This window comes from Chiloscyllium plagiosum, chromosome 10 (genome assembly GCF_004010195.1).
Source record: "Chiloscyllium plagiosum isolate BGI_BamShark_2017 chromosome 10, ASM401019v2, whole genome shotgun sequence".
Lineage (NCBI taxonomy): Eukaryota > Metazoa > Chordata > Chondrichthyes > Orectolobiformes > Hemiscylliidae > Chiloscyllium > Chiloscyllium plagiosum.
Window position 1 is genome coordinate 11904666 of NC_057719.1, and position 7796 is coordinate 11912461.

A 7796-nucleotide genomic window follows, 5' to 3' on the forward strand; every position below is an offset into this window, starting at 1 on the left:
GAGAAGCAAATGGCTAGCTTCATTGATTAGAATCAATTCATTTTTACAGCACACCCAAGGTCACCTGACCATTCACAGCTTTGAAAATCTGTTGCTGGAACAACGCAGCAGGTCAGGCAGCATCCAGGGAACAGGAGAATCGACATTTCGGGCATAAGCCCTTCTTCAGGAATGAGGAGAGTGTGTCCAGCAGGCTAAGATAAAAGGTAGGGAGGAGGGACTTGGGGGAGGGGCGTTGGAAATGCGATAGGTGGAGGGAGGTCAAGGTGAGGGTGATAGGTCAGAGTAGGGTGGGGGCGGAGAAGTCAGGAAGAAGATTGCAGGTTAGGAAGGCGGTGCTGAGTTCAAGGGATTTGACGGAGACAAGGTGGCGGGAGGGGAAATGAGGAAACTGGTGAAATCCGAGTTCATCCCTTGTGGTTGCAGGGTTCCTAGCTTTGTCAACCTCCCCATAATCTGCAGATTAGACCTCTGCAAGGATGTATGACTAATCGGATGGAATGGTTACGTCCAGAAAATTAATTCTTTCCTGATGTGCATAGCAATGAAGTTAGTCATTTCTTACAAAGAGACAATTATAAATACACCATTTTGAAGTCAATGCATGATGATCAGCATGTGTTCTTTTTATACCTGAATATGGAGGAAGACTGAATCAGACTGTGATTCCAGAATAGATGCAAACCTGACCTCTGAAGGCAAGAGGTTGTACAGTCCAACTCAAGTTGAGAACCGCAGTCAGTGTATAATTACAGCTGATACTTCAGTGCAGGGTGTATTGTCAGAAGTGCACCTTTCATGTGTTGCAGCAACCAAAGTTCCACCTGGCTTTTCATCTGCACAAAAAACATTCCACAGGAGAACTCTGCTGATGTCATAGTCATTATGTCATTATTCCATTTCTCTTGGTAAATGAGCTGGTTTTATATTTTGCTTTAATGAAACTGGGCCTAACTGTAGAAAATTTCCATCCTGTTGTGGTTCTGTTCGCCGAGCTGGGAATTTGTGTTGCAGACGTTTCATCCCCTGTCTAGGTGACATCCTCAGTGCTTTGGAGCCTCCTGTGAAGCACTTCTGTGATCTTTCCTCCAGCATTTGTAGTGGTTTTAATGTGCCGCTTCTGGTTGTCAGTTCCAGCTGTCCGTTGCAGTGGCCAGTATATTGGGTCCAGGTCGATGTGCTTATTGATTGAATCTGTGGATGAGTGCCATGCCTCTAGGAATGCCCTGGCTGTTCTCTGTTTGGCTTGTCCTATAATAGTAGTGAATTGAATCCTTCCACCATGTGTCAGATGCAAACCACCAGTCAACAACCCACAAGCTAGGGACAGAGCCAGAGAGAACGGATTCAGGATGATCCAGGTAATGATTACAGACGCTCACAACAGACTTCACAAATACAGACAAGAAATTACGTGCCAAAATAGTTAATTTCAAAAACCACCAATCATGAATGGACCCAGACCATAGAACAGGCTGTCACCATAGGGCAGAATAGGACCACACACCACAAAAAAAGGCACTAAAAGAAAAAATGGCCAAACTAACACACAATAGAGAGGACACCACAACACACACCTGGGTTAGAAACCTCTCCCACATACACGGAAAGAACAATACTGGCCAAGAGATTCAACTACAATCACAGGGACAACAAGACAGCAGACTTCCTAGCAGCACTAGAATGCACACTTAGGAACAATGGGCTGACAGAAGAGACACAGCAAACAGTGAGACAAAGTATCGTACCTCTGATAACAAGGAAACACTATTATTATAACAAGCCAAACAGAGAACAGCCAGGGAATTCCTAGAGGCATAGCACTCGTTCACAGATTCAATCAATAAGCACATTGACCTGGACCCAATATACCGACCACTGCAACGGACAACTGGAACTGACAACCGGAAGCGGCAGATTCAAACCACTACAAATGCCGGAGGAAAGATCACAGGAAGCTCCCAAGCACTGAGGATGTCACCTAGACGGGACGAAATGTCTGCAACACAAATTCCCAGCTCGGCGAACAGAACCACAACATCGAGCACCCGAGCTACAAATCTTCTCTCAAACTTTGAATTTCCATCCTGTTTAGTATTTTTATTCAAGCGGCAGAGGATAAAGGATATTAGGGAGCTTTTGACTAATAAAAAAAAAATATCTTATTGGCATAGTGGGCTGAGCATTCTGTGTTTAACTCAGGAGATTTGTGATCCGATAGCCTCTGTGATTCTTGATATATGCTGACTTAGTCAAATCTTTGATACTTCTGTCAACATGGTCAATAGAGCTGCAACTTATACCTATGATTGTCAATATGTATCATCTGAACTCCTCAATTAGATGTCTGCCCATAACTCAATCTCAGGTATCAATTATTCAATAAATTATCTATTTGAACCTTAATTAGATTCCAGCCTTGGGCAATTCGGTGTCTGCGGGGTTTCCTCCTACAATCCAAAGATGAGCAGGTTTGGTGAATTGGCCATACTAAATTGCCCATTGTCTTCAGGGATGTGTAGGCTAGGTGCATTAGTCTGGGGTAAATGTAGACTAACGGGGAATGGGTTTGGGTGGGATACTTTTCAGAGGGTCAGTATGGACTTATTGGGCCGAAGGGCCTGTTTTCACACTGTAGGGATTCTATACATTGTCTGAATTTCTCAATTTCTCCAGTCTGTAACCCACTACAAGATATCCAGATCATCTAAACCTCTTAATAGGTATTTGAATTGCTCAATTAGATTCCAGTCTGCATTTCAGTCCCAAGTATCAATTTTTCCATATATAAACCATTTGAACTACTCAATTCCAAACTGTAACTCCCTCTCAGATATCCACTATTCAATATATAAATTATCAGACATTCCTCACTTAGATTCTCACTCTTTGGTACTTGTCATCTTATCCCCTTGTGCTGCTTCTTAGTTATTTCTAATATATTGAAGTATCAATGAGTTATATAAATTGAACTTGGGAACCAGAGAACAGTTGTTGTGATAGTTTTGACTCTGTGATCTTTCTGTGAATGAATGATCATTTTTGTCCTTGTGCAAATTACATTGCCAAAGTCACTGTTTCAATTGGCTACATCCAATATTGCATTCAAAACTCATCACACCAGTCTCAGAACCACCTCAAGGTCCAACCACCTGAGAACAATACTTTAATTACTATTAACATTGCCATAATGATATGGATGTATCGGACATTGGGCCTTTCCTCCATCAAATTCTGATTTATAGGCTTTGTGGGTTTAGTTTGGTAGTGGGAACAGAATCCTCATAATTTTTAAACCAACAACAAAATCAGGCAACATTTCCAATTATGTAGTGGACTACAATCTGATCTGTCCCAATAAAGTCTGAAGTCACATTAAAGGAATACAATCAGAATACATTGAGAGCAGTTTTGAATTTGCTATCATCCTCCATTTTCAATTTTTGTGTATAGCCCCAAGACTGAAATTCATAGACCAAGGGAGAGAATTAGGCTTTTAGTTAAAGGTGTATTAAGTAGAATTTTAATTATTTTAAGTAGACATGAGCCAAAGAAATTAAAGGGATTCAATTTATAAAAAGTTCAGCTCCATTTCATACAGAATGTAACTTTCATTCTTCCATGCAATACTGAATTGTGGTCTTGCATGCCACCACGGTTTTATTTTGAAGGTTGTTCTCTGACCTCTAATAGTTTTGCACTTTTGCAACTCACTGTTGTAATCTACATGTCTGGGAGGAGGGAAAGGGAGTGTGCAGAATCTTTGTAAACACTGTTGGTCTTTCTTTATAGGAATATTTCCCACACAGAGTCTCAAGCAATATGTAGTATGAAATTGGCAAACACTTCTATTCTTTGATGCAAATGCTAGTACTTTAGTGCTCTTTGATCCATTCCCACATTCAGTTAACATAATATCTGAAGGGAAATGGTTGGTTTCCCTCCATTTACAACTGTCGAAAGCAACAAGAGGCTGGCTCATGTACGGATTTCTCTCAAGGTTACCCTTTGTCTCCAAGACTATGGAACCTGATCACAGGGCCTACAAGTGAATATAATTGGTATAGATTTATCTCTGAGCTTTCTCTGCTCAATGGAGACCCCCTGATGAACAGGTGAGCAAGCCTACAAATACAGTGATGTTCCTAGTGTGTGCAGCACTGGGACATGAAGCCAAGATGACATCAGCTGTGATCCCAAGTCAGCACCTGTCCCTGGTCCTGGGCAGGGTGACAGTAAAAGACAGAAGAGCTCAAGAGAGAGCAAATCAGGCAGTCACTTGGCCACAAGCCATGATCCCCCACTAGCTAATGAGCAGGTAAAGTTCGGATCAGGTTCTGCTGGGATACTCCCCATCCTCCCTCAATGGTCAGACTTCGGATCTCACATGGGGAATATACCACAGCAAAGTAAAGGAGGGTACAAATGAAGAGGGTAGAATCAAAGTCTTCAGTATAAATACCAGTATTTTCAAATTGCCATCAGTTCTGATGAAGAGTCACCAGACTCAAAATGTTAATTCTGCTTTCTTAACAGATGTAGCCAGACATACTAAGATTTGCCAGAAGTTTGTGTTTTAGATTTCTAGTATCTACAGTTCTTTATTTTGTTAATTAAATAATTTTGGCTCTGTGTGACATCTTGGAGCATCGCTTGAGAATTTTATTGCTCCAGAACTGAGGCACTTTACTTTGGATTTTTCATTTTTATTCTGTTATTTGTAAATTGTGTCCCACTGTTCTCAAGAGAATTAGTTGCAAATAAAATGTTGCAGGTAGTTTCAATGTTTAAAGAATTCTTGTGCATAATGTAAGGACTTAATAACTTGAGTTTCTTGTACTGTACAGTATTTATTGTGTGTTTAATACTTAACAAATGAGAGTGAAATATTTTACACAATTTAAGATGCACTACTGTGAAAAACCTTGTTTCTAAGGGACTTCTGTTCTACATGAAAGGGAAATGTAATGTATCATCAATTTTGTCTTTCAATAAAAAGATCAAAAGCAAATAGGTTGCCACTTCTTTTCAACTTTTTCCCTTAGCTTATGTTTGGTTTCATTACAATTTGCACTGGATGAAGCATTAACTACTTGAGAATCACAAAACAAACCTGCCATTTTCCACCTCTGTTTAGATTCAATGCTTGGACAAGGAAGTTTTGGACAAGAGAAGGAAACAAGGACTTCTAGTCCACTGTGGGCAAAGGCAAGAGTAATGCATTGGCATCGAGGTGGAGCAGGGTTTACCCACTCCAAAAAAACTGGGAAGTGCAAAAAGCATCAACACTGTCTCGCATCGATATAAGCTTATACAAAAACACATAAGAGCACATGTCCACCAAGTGTGGATGTTAAAATAAAAGCAGTGTTGTCACATCAAGGTTTCTGAATCCATACTATGCTGGGGAGAAAAAAAAACTACTTGTTTTATTGGATGCCAGAAAGTAATCCATTTAGGAAAAATATAAATTCTATGGTGCTAAAGACATTGATGAACTGATATACACTACCCCTACAATTGATACAGCTCAAATGCAATAAGGCACCTCAAGGAAGAAAATAGTTTTGCATTTGTATAGCATTTTCACATCCACAGGAACTCCCAAAACATGGAGGTAGTGGTGTGCTGCTGATGACACTGGCCTTGTAACCCAGAGCCCCAGCCTAATGGTCAGGGTTGAAATGACGGATTCAAATCTCATCATGACAAATTGTTAAAATCTGAATTCAATAAAAATCTGAAATAAAAAAAGCCACCCTAATGGTGACCATGTGACCACTGTCAATTGTTGTAAAAATTAATCAACTTTTTCCTAATTTCAATACTTTTTTTTAAGCATCAAGGAGTATGGGGAGAAAGTAAAAATATGGCATTGAGATAGAGGAACAATTTTAAATGTCAAATGGCAGAGCAAGCTTGAAGGACCAAATGGCCTAATCCTGCTTCTAGCTTCTATAACCAATAAAAGAATTTAGAGGAGTTACTTGCTTAAGGTGGAAAAATGCTACATCTGCTTTTTCACAGTCGCAAACTTGAACAAGTCAAATGACTGGATAAATAAGTTTTTCCTCAACGATATTGTTAGAGATAAATTTTAGTCTGGATCCTGGGGTGGAAAAAGGAGGGCTCCCCTTCAATAGATCCATCTGCAAAGGCAGACCGGGCCCTAGCAGTTCATTATATTTCATCATAACTGAGAAGGCAAGGTTCCTCTGACAGTGCAGCACTCCTGTGGTAATACACTGGGAACATGAACTAAAATCAGTTGTTCCACATGCAAAAGATCCCACAGACCACCAATCCATTCACTTTCACTTCTCACCATAATAACAATGTCAGGATTAATGGAAAAAAATTGATGAGGCATCAATAAGGTGATGGCTGGTTCCAAGCTGATGGAGTCTCATGTCAGGCAACTTTGGATTTTCAACACTGGGCCACAAATTATCTGTACACTGGAGCAAATAACATGAATCTTGCCAAGAACCAACTATTGCAATGCCACTCGCATTAAGGACAACTCGCACTGCAGACACAGGAGCCAAAAACTGGATCTGCAACATCCACTGCAACTGGAGGACCACCAGCTCGGTAAAATATGCTCTTTGATCGACCTGAAGCTTGGTGATCTTCTAGGGTAAACCATGAGTGAGTGTTGGAAATTTGCACATTCCAAGGTCCAGGACCATGTTTTGAGGGATGCACAAAAGCTTGGAGTAACCACTGCCAAGGCTGCATGGGGAAAGACCACTATCAGAGGCCTTTCTGCTATAATGTACCAAAGGAGTATAGTAGCCTTTGTTGCATGCATTGAAATGGACATAGCTTCTGGACATAAACGGTTTCACTTTGCAATTGGATGGAGGCACTGAAGATGCACTGTTCAAATTAGAAATGTGACACAAGTACTTTTAAAATAAAATAATTTACTCTCACATATACTTTTATATGACAAATACAGTGGGCAGCGCTGAAAATGTGTTACTGGAAAAGCACAGCAGGTCAGGCAGCATCCAAGGAACAGGAGAATCGACGTTTCGGGCATAAGCCCTTCTTCAGGAATGAGGAAAGTGTGTCCAGCAGGCTAAGATAAAAGGTAGGGAGGAGGGACTTGGGGAAGGTGGAGGGAGGTCAAGGTGAGGGCGATAGGCCGGAGTGGGGTGGGGGCGGAGAGGTCAGGAAGAAGATTGCAGGTTAGGAAGGCGGTGCTGTGTTCGAGGGATTTGACTGAGAGAAGGTGGGGGGAGGGGAAATGAGGAAACTGGAGAAATGAGGAAATTGGAGAAATTGGAGTTCATCCCTTGTGGTTAGAGGGTTCCCAGGCGGAAGATGAGGCGCTCTTCCTCCAACTGTCGTGTTGCCATAGTCTGGCGATGGAGGAGTCCAAGGACCTGCATGTGGGAGGGGGAGTTAAAGTGTTGGGCGACGGGGTGGTTGGGTTAGTTGGTCCGGGTGGCCCCGAGGTGTTCTCTGAAACGTTCCGCAAGTAGGCGGCCTGTCTCCCCAATATAGAGGAGGCCACATCGGGTGCAGCGGATGCAATAGATGATGTGTGTGGAGGTGCAGGTGAATTTGTGGTGGATATAGAAGTGTCCCTTGGGGCCTTGGAGGGAAGTAAGGGGGGAGGTGTGGGCGCAAGTTTTGCATTTCTTGCGGTTGCAGGGGTAGGTGCCGGGAGTGGAGGTTGGGTTGCTCCCCCGCCCTTGAGCCCCGCCCCTCCAACCGCCACCAGGACAGAACCCCACTGGTCCTCACCTACCACCTCACCAACCTCCATATACAGCGTATCATCC